We start from the raw sequence: 15311 nt of genomic DNA on the forward strand, positions 1-15311 counted from the left end.
TAGATAAATTCCCAAGTGGTATAGTTTTCCAAATAGGGTCACTTGAGGGGGGTTTCTGCTCTTCTGGAGTCCGTAAACTGTTCTACAAAAATGTGCGCTCCAGAAGGCAAATAGTGCTCCGTTCCTCCCGCCACGTTCAGTAGAAATTGAGGTACAAAGTTTGATGCCATTTTCACCCACTTCTTGTGTGAAAATGTAAAATCTTTGACTAAAGCAAAATTTTGGTGGTAAAAATGTAGTTATTTTGTTTTCACTACCCAATTGTATAAAATTCTGTGACACACCCATTGTGTCAATATGATCCCTGCACCCCTAAATGAATTCATTGGGGAGTGTAGTTTCTTAAATGAGGTCACATATGGGGGTTCCTGTTCTGGCACCTCAGGGGCTCTGCCACTGTGACATGGCACCCTCAAACCATTCCAGTAAAATCTGAACTCCAATATGGTACCTCTTCCCTTCTGAGCTTTGCACTGTCCCTCAAAAGTAGTATTCCCCTACATATGGGGTATCGGTGGACTCAGGAGATATTGCACAACAAATTCTATTATGCAATTTCTCCTGTTACACTTATGAAAATGCAAAATTTGGGGCTAAAATAACATTTTTGTGAGGAAAATGTGATTTTTATTATTTTCCCGGCTTAACGTTATAAATTTCTGCGAAGTACCTAGGTGCTCAAGGTGCCCACTATGCATGTATATATATTCCTTGAGGGGTCTCGTTTCCAAAATGGGGTCACTTGTGGGGGGGGGGGTTTACTGTACATCAGGGACTCTCCAAATGGGACATGACATTTGCTAATGATTCCAGGAAATTTTACATTCAAAAAGTCAAATGACGCTTATTCCCTTCCGAACCTTGCCATGTGCCCAAACATTAGTTTTCTCCCTCATATTGGGTCTCGGCGTACTCTGGAGAAATTGCACAACAAATTGTATCATGCAATTTCTTCTGTTCCCTTATGTAAATACAATATTTTGGGCTAAAAACATATTTGCCGGGAAAATGTTAATTTTTTTATTTTTACGGCTCAACGTTATAAACTTCTGTGAAGCACCTGAGAGATCAATGTGTTCACCACATATCTAGATCAGTTCCCTGAGGGGTCTAGTTTCCAAAATGGTGTCACTTGTGGGGGATTTTCACTGTTTAGGCACATCATAGGCTCTCCAAACGCGACATGGCGTCCACCAATTGTTCCAGCAAATTTTGCATTAAAAAAGTCAAATGGCGCTCCTTTCCTTCCGAGCTCTACCATGTGCCCAAACAGTGGTTTTGTCTCTCATATCGGAAATTGGGATGCTCAGTAGAAATTAGTCAACAAATTTTTGGGTCCATTTTCTCCTGCTACCCTAGTCTAAATAAAAACTTTTAGATCTGAATTTAAAAAAAATATTTTGTGAAGCACCTGAAGGGTTAATAAAGTTCTTGAATGTGGTTTTGAGCACCTTGAGGGTGCAGTTTTTAGAATGGTGCCACTTTTGGGTATCTTCTATCATATATACCCATCAAAGTGACTTCAAATGTGATGTTGCCCCTAAAAAAAACAATGGTGTTGTAAAAATGAGAAATCGATGGTTAGCCCTTATAACTTCCGAACAAAAAAATTTTTGCTCCAAAACCGCACTGTTGTAAAGTAAACATGTGGGAAATTTTACTTATTAAGTATTTTGTGTGTCATATTGTAAGAGGAAAGACAAGAACGGATATACCTTTCTCGCACCGGTTCCGGAACTACCGGGACTGTCACCAATGCTGCAGAGGGGAAGTTTCCCAGACAAGGACCGACCCTTGCATGTTGCTGCGGTTGGCGGGTAAGGGTTAAAAAGGGGCAGAGTTGAGGTGGGAAAACTAAGTGGGCATTCGGGTGCAGTGCTGGCTGTGAAAGCAGAGTATCCATTGGGAGCTGGCTAACTTGACAGATCCCTTGTGTATCGGTCCACCGTAGGTGGACGACAGAATGCCAGGTTCCCGTCATCCTCCGTATCGGGAGGTGATTCACAGTTGAAACCAGAGATTGCAACAGGTGTGCTGCGCAGAGAGAAGCAGGTGACTAGGTCAGAGCCTCGTATCCCGATACCGGTATACACCGTGGAGCGAAGCCTCTTTCCGGCGGTCTCTCTTACCAGACTGAACACAGTGTTTGGCGTTCTTGAGTGCAGGAATCCTCCACACCCTGCAAAGACTCGTCACCCATTTCGTGGATTGGAACCCCGTCCTTCACAGACACCTCCCAGACGTAACGTGCTGCTGTTGTCGGTGCTGCCATTGGAGAACCGAGATGTTGCAATCAAGAAGACTACAGACTAATAAGGTTTTTTGCCTTTTCCTCCTAATGAACTTTCATACATCCCTGCCTTTCCCACGTCCTACTCCCAGTTCTGCCCTTCTCCCTAACACAACCCCCGTTACCTGCCTCTCCCAGCGCGGAGTATACTTGTTGTTAATAAACTCTTGATCTGCCTCATGTCCGTGACGACATCCCACGTTCCTGCAATTTCTAGAATATCTCTGTGATTTAAGGGAATGAAAATTCAAAGTTGGATAATTGTGAAATGTAAAAATTTTTCACCAAATTTCCATTTTTTTTCACAAATAAACGCAAGTCATATCACGAGAAAGCAATGTCAGAATCAGCGGGATCCATGGAAGGGTTCCAGAGTTATGACCTCATAAAGGGACAGTGGTCAGAATTGTAAAAATTGGTCCGGTCTTGCAAACCACCCTCAGGGTAAAGGGGTTAAAGAGACTTTGAGCCACTAATATGTGGAAAACTGTATTTTTCCACCGACAGATGATGGATTGGTGACTTGTTTTTTTTTGTAAGATGAGTAGAAGTTTTTATTGGTAACGTTTTCGCCTACATAACATTGTTTGATGGCTTTTTATTCCATATTTGAGAGGCAAAATGAACAAACAGTTGAACACCACGCTACACTAGTTCATGCTATAAACTTTTCTATTCTACTGTCAACTGTCATTGTCTTGTTGAATGATTCTATATTATTACATAACTTGCCATTTTTACTGACAGTTTAAGTAAAAATGTTAAATATAAAATTCGAGGATATTTTATTAAAAGCTAATAATTGGTTTTGTTCTTAGCAGATGACTATACTAGGAGATCAGCGGGACAGCTGACATCTTCATTTATTAAATCAGATGATCATGAGCACCGACAGGATACAATTGAAGTGAAAGCCAGTACTCCAGATATACCATCATCCGTTCACAGCAAAGATCTGCCATCTGATCCTTTCAAACAGGTCCTGTCTTCTGACTCATTTCCAACTACTAAGGAAAATCAAAGTCACAAAATAAGCATTAAAAAACAAACTGCTACTGAAGCAAAGAAGACATTTTTATGTTCAGAATATGGAAATAGTTTTCCCTTTGAAAAGTCTTTTCTTAAGCATCAAAATATTCACACAGCAGAGAATAGATTTAACCTGAAATCAGATCTTTTTAGGCACCAAAGAACCCACACAGGGGAGAAGCCTTTTTCCTGTTCAGAATGTGAGAAATGTTTTAGAAATAAAGGGAGTCTTTTTATACACCAGAAAATCCACACAGCGGAGAAGCCTTTTTCCTGTTCAGAATGTGGGAAATGTTTTAAATACAAAGGGAATCTTGTTATACACCAGAGAATTCACACAGGGGAGAAACCTTTTTCATGTTCAGAATGTGGGAGATGTTTTACCCGGAAAGCGCATCTTGATTACCACCAGTTAACCCACACAGGGGAGAAGCCTTTTTCATGTTCAGTATGTGGGAGATGTTTTACACTGAGATCACATCTTGATTACCACGAGATAACCCACACAGGGGAGAAGCCTTTTTCATGTTCTTAATGTGGGAAATGTTTTAAATGGAAACTGTATTTTCTTAAAGGGGTTGTCATCATGTTTGGCTTCATTAAAATAAAAAAAAAATCATATTCACCTTCAGTGCCGATGCTGTTCCAGCGGTGTTGGCACTTGCGTTCCTGGGGCTCGATTTTTCCGAAGGTGAGAACAGCGCTAATTGGGCGCAGGGCTCACATTACATAACAATCTTATATGAGTCCCTGAAACGCGAGTGCTCACACCGCTGGAGCTGCGCAAGTATGGGAGGTTTATGTAAGTGTTTTTATTTTAACAGGACAAAACATGAGGAATGAGAAGTCAATTACTGGCGAATTACTGGAAAATCTTATTTTGTTGACCATCAGAAATAACTCAGATGGGAAAAACTATATACGTTATTGACAAATTGTATAAAAACATATAACAGACACGTATAATTAAATGAGAAAAGGAAATTAGTTCAAAACTTACCATATTTCTTGGACTAGAAAACACACTTTTTTTAATTAGATCATTTTTATTAAGAAACTTACACAAAGTTTTTACAAAGAGACATCAGTGGAACAAAGATATTTTCAATGTTACATGGTATCATTATAAATTATTGTTATACATAAAATACAATAAAGTTGTCATCTTCCAAGGATTCAATTTTTTTTTTTCCTTTCAAACAAACTACCATATCTTTTGGATTATAAGACGCACTTTTTTCTCCCCAAATTTGGGGGGAAAATGGGGGTATGTCTTATAATGCAGATATACCTTACTGGCTGCGGTGGAGCAGGATCCCAGGGTCACTGCTGGAGGAGGCAAGAGTGGAGCGTTGCTGCAGGCCGCAGGCTGCTGGGATGAGGGGGTGTTCGGATGTGCGACACTGGGTGTTCGGTTATGCGGGGGCTCCGCTGACATTTTGTGAAAGCCCGGAGCTCCATGGTTTACTATGCGATGGACTCTGGGAAAATAGCTGCTGGGGGCAGCGCATGCACAGATGGAGATCTCAGCGCCAAGATCTCAGTCTGTGCATGCACTGTCCCTTTTAGCCATTTTCCCGGAGTCCATCGCATAGTAATCCATGGAGCCCCAGGGGCTCCGGGCTTTCACAAAATGTCAGCGGAGCCCCTGCACCACAGACCACCCACAGCGTCGCACATCTGAACACGCCTTTCTCCTAGTCTGGGGTCTGAAGCATCTTTCCACTCCTGCCTCCGCCAGCAGCAACCCTGGGACCCCGCTTCACCGCAGTCACCACCCCCAGTGAGCAATAAGCTGTATGGATTATAAGAAGCACCACCATTTTATTAAAAAATTTTTTTTTCCTATTTTTCTCTTCAGAATTTGGGGTGCGTCTTATAAACTGCAAATTACAGTAATACAAAAATAACACTCCAGAGAAATCACCAAATACCTGTTTTATTAAAGATATTGTGTTTTCCAGTTGGAGCCCAATCTCCTGCACTCCCAGAACATTTGTAACAAACACGCATCTCCTGTTCCACATCTCGGACAATCTACATTGGACATACCCCAAATCTAGAAAAAGAAAGCTCGGTGTTCTATATACTCTGAACAAGGTATATCTGGGAGAGCCTCTGAGATTCACCTGGGGACAGTCTAGGAGTGAGTTCTAACACCTCTTTCCACTGTTCTTCCGTAATCCACCCCACATCTGCTTCCCATTTTAATGTAGCTGTCATGGGATGGTCTCCCATGCGAGACTGTAAGAGTTGCTGATAGATGTTCGAAATTAACCTGTTGTGTATTTTGCTTCCGCTATTGAGACTGGTAAATATTTTTTTCCGTACATCCGGTGCTGCAGCTTTAAATTGAGTCAGATAAGCATGCCTAAGTTGTAGGTATCGAAAGAAGAGGCCATGAGACAATCCACACTCTAGTAGTAGTTTGTTAAAGCTTTTAAGTGTTCGATTTCCTAATAACTGATCTAAAGTCTGAATTCCCCTTGATTCCCAACCTCCGAAATCAGTCAACTTGTCAACCTCCACCAGTCACTGATTTTGCCATAATGGGGTAAAATTAGAGTATTCCCTAATCCCGAACAGTCCCTCCCCCCATCCCACACCTTGTACATCATTGCTAAGGTCGGCCTCTATCTGTGTACTTAGTGCCCACCTCCAGTACTATATGGGTAACACACATTTTTTTGTCTTGGAGGACAAGAAGCTAAAAAATGATAGTGTTGGTCCCCTTAAAAATAGTCTGGGTGAAATGGTGGATGAGGATGAGGAAAAAGCCAATATGCTAAATGACTTTTTTTCAACAGTATTTACACAAGAAAATCCCATGATGGATAACATGATCAGGGATAAAAATTCTCCATTAAATGTCACCTGCTTAACCCAGCAGGAAGTACGGCGGCGTCTACAAATCACTAAAATTGACAAATCCCCGGGCCCGGATGGGATACACCCCCGAGTACTGCAGGAATTAAGCACAGTCATTGATAGACCACTATTTTTAATCTTTAAAGATTCCATAATAACAGGGTCTGTACCACAGGACTGGCGTATAGCAAATGTGGTGCCAATATTCAAAAAGGGGGCAAAAACTGAACTGGGAAATTATAGGCCTGTAAGTTTAACCTCAACTGTGGGTAAAATCCTGGAGGGTTTTCTAAGAGATACTATACTGGAGTATCTGGAGAAGAATAACCTTATGACCCAATATCAACATGGGTTTACAAGAGACCGTTCCTGTCAGACTAATCTGATAAGCTTTTATGAAGAGGTAAGTTCCGGACTGGACCAAGGGAATGCAGTGGACGTGGTGTACATGGACTTTTCAAAAGCTTTTGATACGGTGCCACACAAAAGGTTGATACATAAAATGAGAACAATGGGGATAGGGGAAAATATGTGTAGGTGGGTTAAGAGCTGGCTCAGGGATAGGAAACAAAGGGTGGTTATTAATGGAGCACACTCGGACTGGGTCACGGTTAGCAGTGGGGTACCACAGGGGTCAGTTTTGGGCCCGCTTCTTTTTAACATATTTATTAATGACCTTGTAGGGGGCATAGAGAGTAGAATTTCAATATTTGCAGATGACACTAAACTCTGCAGGGTAATTAATACAGAGGAGGACAATTTTATATTACAGGAGGATTTATGTAAACTAGAAGCTTGGGCTGATAAATGGCAAATGAGCTTTAATGGGGATAAATGTAAGGTCATGCACTTGGGTAGAACGAACAAGTTGTATAATTATGTGCTTAATTGTAAAACACTGGGCAAAACAGTCACTGAAAAAGACCTGGGTGTATGGGTGGACGACAAACTCACATTTAGTGGCCAGAGTCAAGCAGCTGCTGCAAAGGCAAATAAAATAATGGGATGCATTAAAAGAGGCATAGATGCTCATGAGGAGAACATAATTTTACCTCTATATAAGTCACTAGTGCGACCACACTTAGAATACTGTGTACAGTTCTGGTCTCCGGTGTATAAGAAAGACATAGCTGAACTGGAGCGGGTGCAGAGAAGAGCGACCAAGGTTAGTAGGGAACTAGGGGGTCTGCAATACCAAGACAGGTTATTACACTTGGGGTTATTTAGTTTGGAGAATCGAAGGCTTAGGGGTGATCTTATTACAATGTATAAATATATGTGGGGACAATACAAAGACCTTTCTAATGATCTTTTTACTCTTAGACCTGTGACGGGGACAAGGGGGCATCCTCTACGTCTGGAGGAAAGAAGGTTTAAGCATACTCACAGACGCGGATTCTTTACTGTAAGAGCAGTGAGACTATGGAACTCTCTGCCATATGATGTTGTAATGAGTGATTCACTACTAAAATTTAAGAAGGGACTGGACGCCTTTCTTGAAAAGTATAATATTACAGGGTATATACACTAGTCTCCTTAATATTGCGTTGATCCAGGGAGCTAGTCTGATTGCCGTATGTGGAGTCGGGAAGGAATTTTTTTCCCCAATGTGAAGCTTATTGTTGCCACATGGGTTTTTTTTGCCTTCCTCTGGATCAACATGTTAGGGCAAGTTAGGATAGGATATGGGTTGAACTAGATGGACTTAAAGTCTCCCTTCAACCTTAATTACTATGTTACTATGTAAGACTACCATTCTTGTCCATACTCACAACATTTTCATGGGTGAGAAAAATGAGAATCTGCGAAGCTATGAAGTAGATCCATGAATCTGGAATCTCCAGACCGCTCTTAGTTTTGTCCCTTTGAAGTGACGCCAGTTTCATCCTTGCGTTTCGCTTGCACCATATCAGTTCTCTGAACAATGACTGCACCTTTTGGAATATGGGAGGAGGGATCCAACATGGGGAATTGTGAAGAAAATACAAAAATTGTGGCATCAACAACATTGTAATGAGATTCCCCCGACCTATTACAGACAGAGGAAATTTACTCCACACAGTTATTTTGGATGTAAATCCCTCTAACAAGAGGTTAATGTTTAACGCTATATAGCCTGTAATATTAGAACCGACCACCACACTGAGATATTTAATCTGTTCAACCACTTGTGTCCGAGCTGGTGCAATTGTTTCCATATGTGGGAGAGGGTCAGTGTGGTAATATACAGGTGAATCTCACAAAATTAGAATATCATCAAAGAGTTGATTTATTTCAGTTCTTCAATACAAAAAGTGAAACTCATATATTATATAGAGTCATTACAGACAGAGTGATCTATTTCACGTGTTTATTTGTGTTAATGTTGATGATTATGGCTTACAGCCAATGAAAACCCAAAAGTCATTATCTCAGTAAATTAGAATACTTAATAACACCAGCTTGAAAAAATGATTTTAAAATCTGAAATGTTGGCCTACTGAAATATATGTTCAATAAATGCACTCAATACTTGGTCGGGGCTCCTTTGGCATCAATTACTACATCAATGTGGCGTGGCGTGGAGGCGATCAGCCTGTGGCACTGCTGAGGTGTTATAGAAGCCCAGTTTGCTTTGGTAGCAACATTCAGCTTGTCTGCATTGTGGGGTCTGGTGTCTCTCATCTTGCGCTCTACAATGCCCCATAGATTCTCTGTGGGGTTAAGGTCATGTGACTTTGCTGGCCAATCAAGCACAATGATACTGTTGTTTTTAAACCATGTATTGGTACTTTTGGCAGTGTGGACAGGGGCCAAGTCCTGCTAGAGAATGAAATTTCCATCTTCAAAAAGCTTGTCGGCAGAGGGAAGCATGAAGTGCTCTAAAATTTCCTTATAGACGGCTGCATTGACTTTGGTCTTGATAAAACACAGTGGACCTACACCAGCAGATGACATTGCTCCCCAAACCATCACTGATTATGGACACTTCACACTAGACCTCAAGCAGCTTGGATTGTGTGACTCTCCACTCTTCCTCCAGACTCTGGGACCTTATTTCCAAGGTCTAGTGTGAAGTTTCCACAATCAGTGATGGTTTTGGGAGCCATGTCGTCTGCTGGTGTAGTTCCAATGGGTTTTTATCAAGACCAAAGTCAGCGCAGCCGTCTCCCGGGAAATGTTAGAGCACTTCCTGCTTCCCTCTGCCGACAAGCTTATTGGAGATGGAAATGTCAGTCTCAAGCAAGACTTGGCATCTGTCCACACTGCTAAAAGTACCAATTCCTGGTTTAAGTTTTTTAAGCTGAAGTTATAAAGTATTCTAATTTACTGAGATAATGACTTCTGGGTTTTCATTGGCGGTAATCCATAATCAACAATAACAGAATTAAACACTTGAAATAGATCACTCTTTTTGTAATGACTCTATATAATGTGATGCAGTAACCTCTGTTACAGCTAGGGGGCGCTGTGTATGCGGTAACATCTGTTATAGCTAGGGGGCGCTGTGTATGCGCTTCAGGATGCGCTTGGAGGCATAATTATGATGGTAACTTAGGGACTGGCATTATTGTAAATGGCCAGTATGTGTCGCAGAGATTCTCTGCGCTGTAAGCCCAAAATTATATGGTTATGCTGGGACATAGTTCCACAAGAATTTGTTGTGTATTACTTATAGGGGGGCTTATAGGGTTAGTCAGAGAGCTGGGAGGGAATTGACTAACCACACATGTACCGCCCATCCATGGGGGGTGGTTACAACCATATAATGTGACTAAGCTCTGGTCACATGGACAGAGTGTGTGTACCTGAATGGTTCAGGGTGCAAGGTCCTGGAAGGTCAGTGTTGGAAGATCCTGGGAGTAGGATTGGACTCCTGGAGCACCTGGTGAGACCTTGGACCTGGTGGCCTGGGTGTTGGACAAATGTCCTGAATAGCACCCAGACAGGCCACATGTGTGTGCGGAGCCTGTGACGGCCCCACACTAAGAAAGATGCTATCCTGTTGAGGACCTTGGACTGACGAGGAGTCAGCCTGTGGAGCAGGAGCTCCTGAGAGGTAACCCCGGGTATGGAGAAAGAACATTGTGCATTGACAATGGTCTGTTACTGAACTGTGCAGTCACTGGAGAGAGTCTGGCGTGACTAGTGAATGCTTTGTAAAGCCACACGTGACGAAGTAATGGACTCTGTAAGCTGGTGATGGGAAACCTGGCTTACGGTGCGCTTTATGACGTTTAAATAAACCATATGGACTGATTTCTCTGAAGAAACCTGTGCCTGACTACATTAATCCGCTGCCAAGCGAGTATTCCCCAACACACATAGTAGGCGCTACGCCACATTTGGTGCAAGACTGCGGGCAATGGTTCAGAAAGCACGTGTGAGGTGTTTGCTGTGGCTCGGCGGGATCACAAAGTTTATTCTTCTCAAGTCAGCTTGCTGTGACTCGGCGGGGTCATGAAGGTGACAAGTGTCTGGCTGTAACTCGGCAAGGTTACGAAGGTTGCTGTGGATCGGTGGGTCCACGAAGACGACGCAGCGGAAGTGTGCAGGGCCTTGTGGTAGCAGGAGCTACAGTTACAGTTGCAGCAAGAGGTTCTGCAACAGCTGCAGTGACACCAGCAGCCGCTTGTGATCGGCAGCCGGGGGTGCCGGCGGGTTTGTGGCTACAGCAGGAGCTGTGGCAGTGCCAGCAGGAGCTGGTGGGGTGTCCGTAAAAGGGCATCAGAGGTCCAGTGCGGACAACCTCTTAAAGGGCTGGTACAAGCCCAGAGAGACGTGTTCTGTGTGAAGTGGACCTGAGAGTACCATGCGGAGTCCATGGGTTGTACACCAGGGAGGGGGTGGTGTCTCTAAACGGGGTGGTGTCCCAAAAGGGGGCGGTATCCCAAATTGGGGTGGTGAAAAGAAAAAAGGCGGCGGCAAATGCGCCGTTGGTTTGTCGAAGTTCCTGCCGTGCATATCCATGCTGTGCTATGTGTGGCCCGGTCAGGGAACTCTCTACAGTGCTCCTTCCGGTTGAATGGGTGTTGGGGCTGGTAGAGCCGAGGAGTGGAGTGTCTGCGTGGAGTAACCTTCCTGAACTTTCTGTGTCACCCGGGACGGGGCCGAGAATGAATGGCTCCGGGCAGGTCGTTAAAGCACCTTTGACAGCCTACCTCTATATTAACGCAGCTGAGGAGTCCACATATCATGAAGTGGTGGTTGTTCCAGACTTACGGTATTTTATGGTGGTAGGTCAGGATTTGGAAGCCCTGTGGGACTGGTGGAAAACTGTAAAGTGTCTGTAGCGGTAATATGTATAGGTTGTAAAAATGGGGAGAATGCGATCCCTGAAATTGACGTGTCAGACTCTGGGGTAACCGGAGGAAAGGATGCGTCTGCCCAATTTACTGACCTGATGTCACCTGAAGGCTACCACAGTGTGACTGATAATGATGTGGTAGATAAAAAGAGCAGAGCTGACACCCAGATAGAGAGCAACTTGAGGGTTCACCATACTGTGGGGTGTGACACAGACTCCGGGGGTTACCATGATGTGTTATTGCCAGTAGCAACCACTAGGGCTGAGTACAATGTTATGCAGACAGAAGGTCAGACAGTGCTCCACAAAGTGAAGTCAGGATGACGGTAGTAGCTTTACCAGAACGTATGACCGGACAGGAGTGTGGGCAGAGGTGAACAAAGGTGTGTTAGAAATAGGGTCCGCAGGTTCCAGGACCTTGTTAAAGTGTGGTCTCATGAGAAGCAAAAGGTGGCAGGTTTACAGGCTGAATTAAAAACAATAAAAGAGCATATCGAACAAGAAAAGGCTCTGAGTCAAGCTGCTGAGCACCGAGTGGATGAGCTGGAAAAGGAAGTCTCTGAGTTCAGAGGTCATCTGTCAATGTGGCAAAGTGTAAATGAGAACTTAAGGGAAGATGTGGAAGTGCTCAGGGAAGCAGGAAGAGGTTTTCTGCAAGAAGAGAGGTTGGTGGTAGAAGAATTACAGCGCCCGATTCCGAGGGATAACAAGGCGGAGCTACAAATGCCTATCTTAGCGAAGGGGCCTGAAGAGTATAACACTAAGGAAGAGTGTGCACTGAGAACGGAACAAGGCAATCACCCTGTCATATTAGAGGTCTTGATGGAAAAGTCTGTGGCAAAGCGAGAGTCTTTCATCCATGAAGAGAGTGAGCACTCGATCTTCAAGTGCGTGATAGAGGTACCCGAAGACGTGCAAGAAGCCTGTACCAGTGAGGGTGTGCATGAGGCTTTTAAAAAGGCGGTCGAAGTGTGTAGGTTGCACTGGGCACCTGAGACTCAGCAGTACTGTCAACCTGGGAAGACACAGTGAAGCGGGTGGCTGTCCTGAGGGATATGCATCTACAATGTCTCCGCACGAAACAGATGATCATGTTGAGTAATATGAAAGCCGCTCAACATCTGGAGCTTGTGAGGGAAGCTAAAAATCAGCTGGGCTTTGTGGAAGAAGTAATTCCGGTACCCAGACATCAGGTGGGGAAAGTCATTGGAAGGCTTGGAAAAGTGATGCAAGAGCTTGTGAAAAGATCTGGTGGCGAGGCTGAGGATCCCACCTGATGGTGAAATCCAGGTAGCTGGTGAAGATGGCATGGTTCCATGCATTGTTGTTGGCTCTGTGGAAAGCCTTAGGAACATCCGAATGCTCCTGGAATATTGGGTAACGTACCTGAGGGAGATAGAGCAGCTAAGACTGGACCGACTGCAGATTAATAAAGAGTTGCGGAACATGAGATAGCGGCCGCCTTCCACCCGAGGTATAAGGACCAGAAGGTACCCTCCAAATAATGAAATGGCAGGTAGCCGAAGACTTTCAGGAAGACAAGAACGTCAAGAATCTTCAAGTGGCACTTCTACTCTCAATATGAGACAGAGAGACCTAGACAGTAGCTCCTGTGATGTACTAGATGGGTCAGACTCAGACCAGACAGTGGGCTCGACTGTAAGTGGGACTTATGACCGCAGCAACCGGGGTAGGCGGCCGTGGAGAGAAAAGTCGGATGACGGTGCTGTGCTGGCAAAGTGTGGAGACTAAAAAGGGTCTGGTGACACAGGCGGACTGTGACGTGAGGGCCAAAGCCCAAGGCCGATAGGCCTCCCCCGCCCCCAGCGGTCAGTATAACAAAGAAATTATGCTGAATGACGCCCAAAACAGACTGACTTGTGGGGCAAGGTGACAATGGGTACCTGGTCTGGAGGCACATACTGTGTGACAAATGGTCAACCACACAAGCTTGAATAGGGGGCAGGGTATGTTATGCAGTAACCTCTATTACAACTAGGGGTGCTGTGTATGCGGTAACCTGTTACAGCTAGGGGGAGCTGTGTATGCACTTCAGGATGCGCTTGGAGGCATAATTATGATGGTAAATTAGGGACTGGCATTATTGTAAATGGCCGGTATGTGTCGCAGAGGTTCTCTGCGCTGTGAGCCCAAAATGATATGGTTATGCTGGGACATAGTTCCACAAGTATCTGTTGTGTATTACTTATAAGGGTGGCTTATAGGGTTAGTCAGAGAGCTTGGTGGGAATTGACTAACCACACATGTTCGCCCATCCATGGGGGGTGGTTACAACCATATAATATGACTGAGGTCTGGTCACATGGACAGAGTGTGTGTACCTGAATGGTTCAGGGTGCAAGGTCCTGGAAGGTCGGTGTTGAAAGATCCTGGGAGTAGGAACGGATCGCTGGAGCATGTGATGAGACCTTGGACCTGGTGGCCTGGGTATTGGACAAGTGTCCTGAATAGCACCTGGACAGGCCACATGTGTGTATGCGGAGCCTGGGACGGCCTCACACTGAGAAAGACGCTGTACTGTTGAGGACCTTGGACTGACGAGGAGTCAGCCTGTGGAGCAGGAGCTCCTAAGAGGTAACCCCGGGTATGGGGAAAGAACTTTGTCAATGCACAATGGCCTGTTACTGAACTGTGCAGTTACCCGGTGACTGGAGAGAATCCATCGTGACTAGTGAATCCTTTGTAAAGCCACACGTGATGAAGTAATGGACTGTGTAAGCTGATGATGTGAAACCTGGCTTACGGTGCGGTTTATGTTGTTTAAATAAACCCTATGGACTGATTTGTGTGAAAAAACCTGTGCCTGACTAAGTTAATCCACTGCCAAACAAGTGTTCCTCAACACACATAGTAGGCGCTACGCCACAATAATATGTTTCACTTTTTGCATTGAAGAACTGAAATAAATTAACATTTTGATGATATTCTACCTTTGTGAGATGCACCTGTAGATGACTTATCCCAATTGATATTTAGGCCTGATCTCGCACCAAACTCCTTTATATCTCTCATTAGTGGCCCACAGATGACTCTATATCGCCCACATACAGTAGCGTCATCAACACACAATGAAGTCCTTGGAATCTCTGTTTACATGACAGCGGCTAATTGCTAATGCAAATAGGAGAGGTGAGAGCGTGCGCCCCTGTCGTGTATTCCTTCCCAACTCACATGGCCCTGACAATCGACCATTTACTCTCAATCTAGCGAATGGTGACCCGTAGCGAACATTACCCCAATTTATAAACTTATGACAAAATCCCATTTTGCCCAATACTTTCCATAAATAATTCCACTGGACGCTGTCGGAAGCTTTCATATCGTCACGGACATTATTGCTCTATTTCCAGCCTCGTTATTACTCATCTGTACAATAAGATATCACCGTCTGATGTTGGTGCCGTAGAGCTGTTCGGCATAAATCTTGTTTGTCTTCATGGATCACTTCCGCTATCATTTTATTTCCCTATTGGTGAGGACTTTGGGTAATATTTTATTATCTGCAGGGAGTCGGTATATCAGACGATACGAGTCTGGGGGCTCAGGGTTTTCTCCCGGACAATAATTGCTTCAGTCATAGATGTGGGCGATCTTCCTACTGATGTGGCTCCTCAAAAAAACCCCAATAATTCTGGTAACAAGATCGCCCCATATTCTTTATAGGATTCTCCTGGGAAATTATCGGATCCCGGGGCTTCTTCATTTTGGAGTTTACTCAATGCCTCCTCCAACTCCTCTACTGTTCATGGCCCATCCAAGAGCAATCTACGATCTATGGACAGATCAGGGAGCGAAGAGAAAACCAGGATCTACGGA

The 15311-nt window shown here is 44.2% G+C and overlaps 1 pseudogene; it reads left to right on the forward strand.

Moving 5' to 3' along the window:
• The window catches only part of LOC141072976 (uncharacterized), an 84341-nt pseudogene that overhangs the window by 34552 nt on the left and 34478 nt on the right, over window positions 1-15311 (forward strand).

Source organism: Dendrobates tinctorius, unplaced genomic scaffold, assembly GCF_039654945.1.
Source record: "Dendrobates tinctorius isolate UK_male_01 unplaced genomic scaffold, ASM3965494v1 ptg000294l, whole genome shotgun sequence".
NCBI classification, from domain to species: domain Eukaryota; kingdom Metazoa; phylum Chordata; class Amphibia; order Anura; family Dendrobatidae; genus Dendrobates; species Dendrobates tinctorius.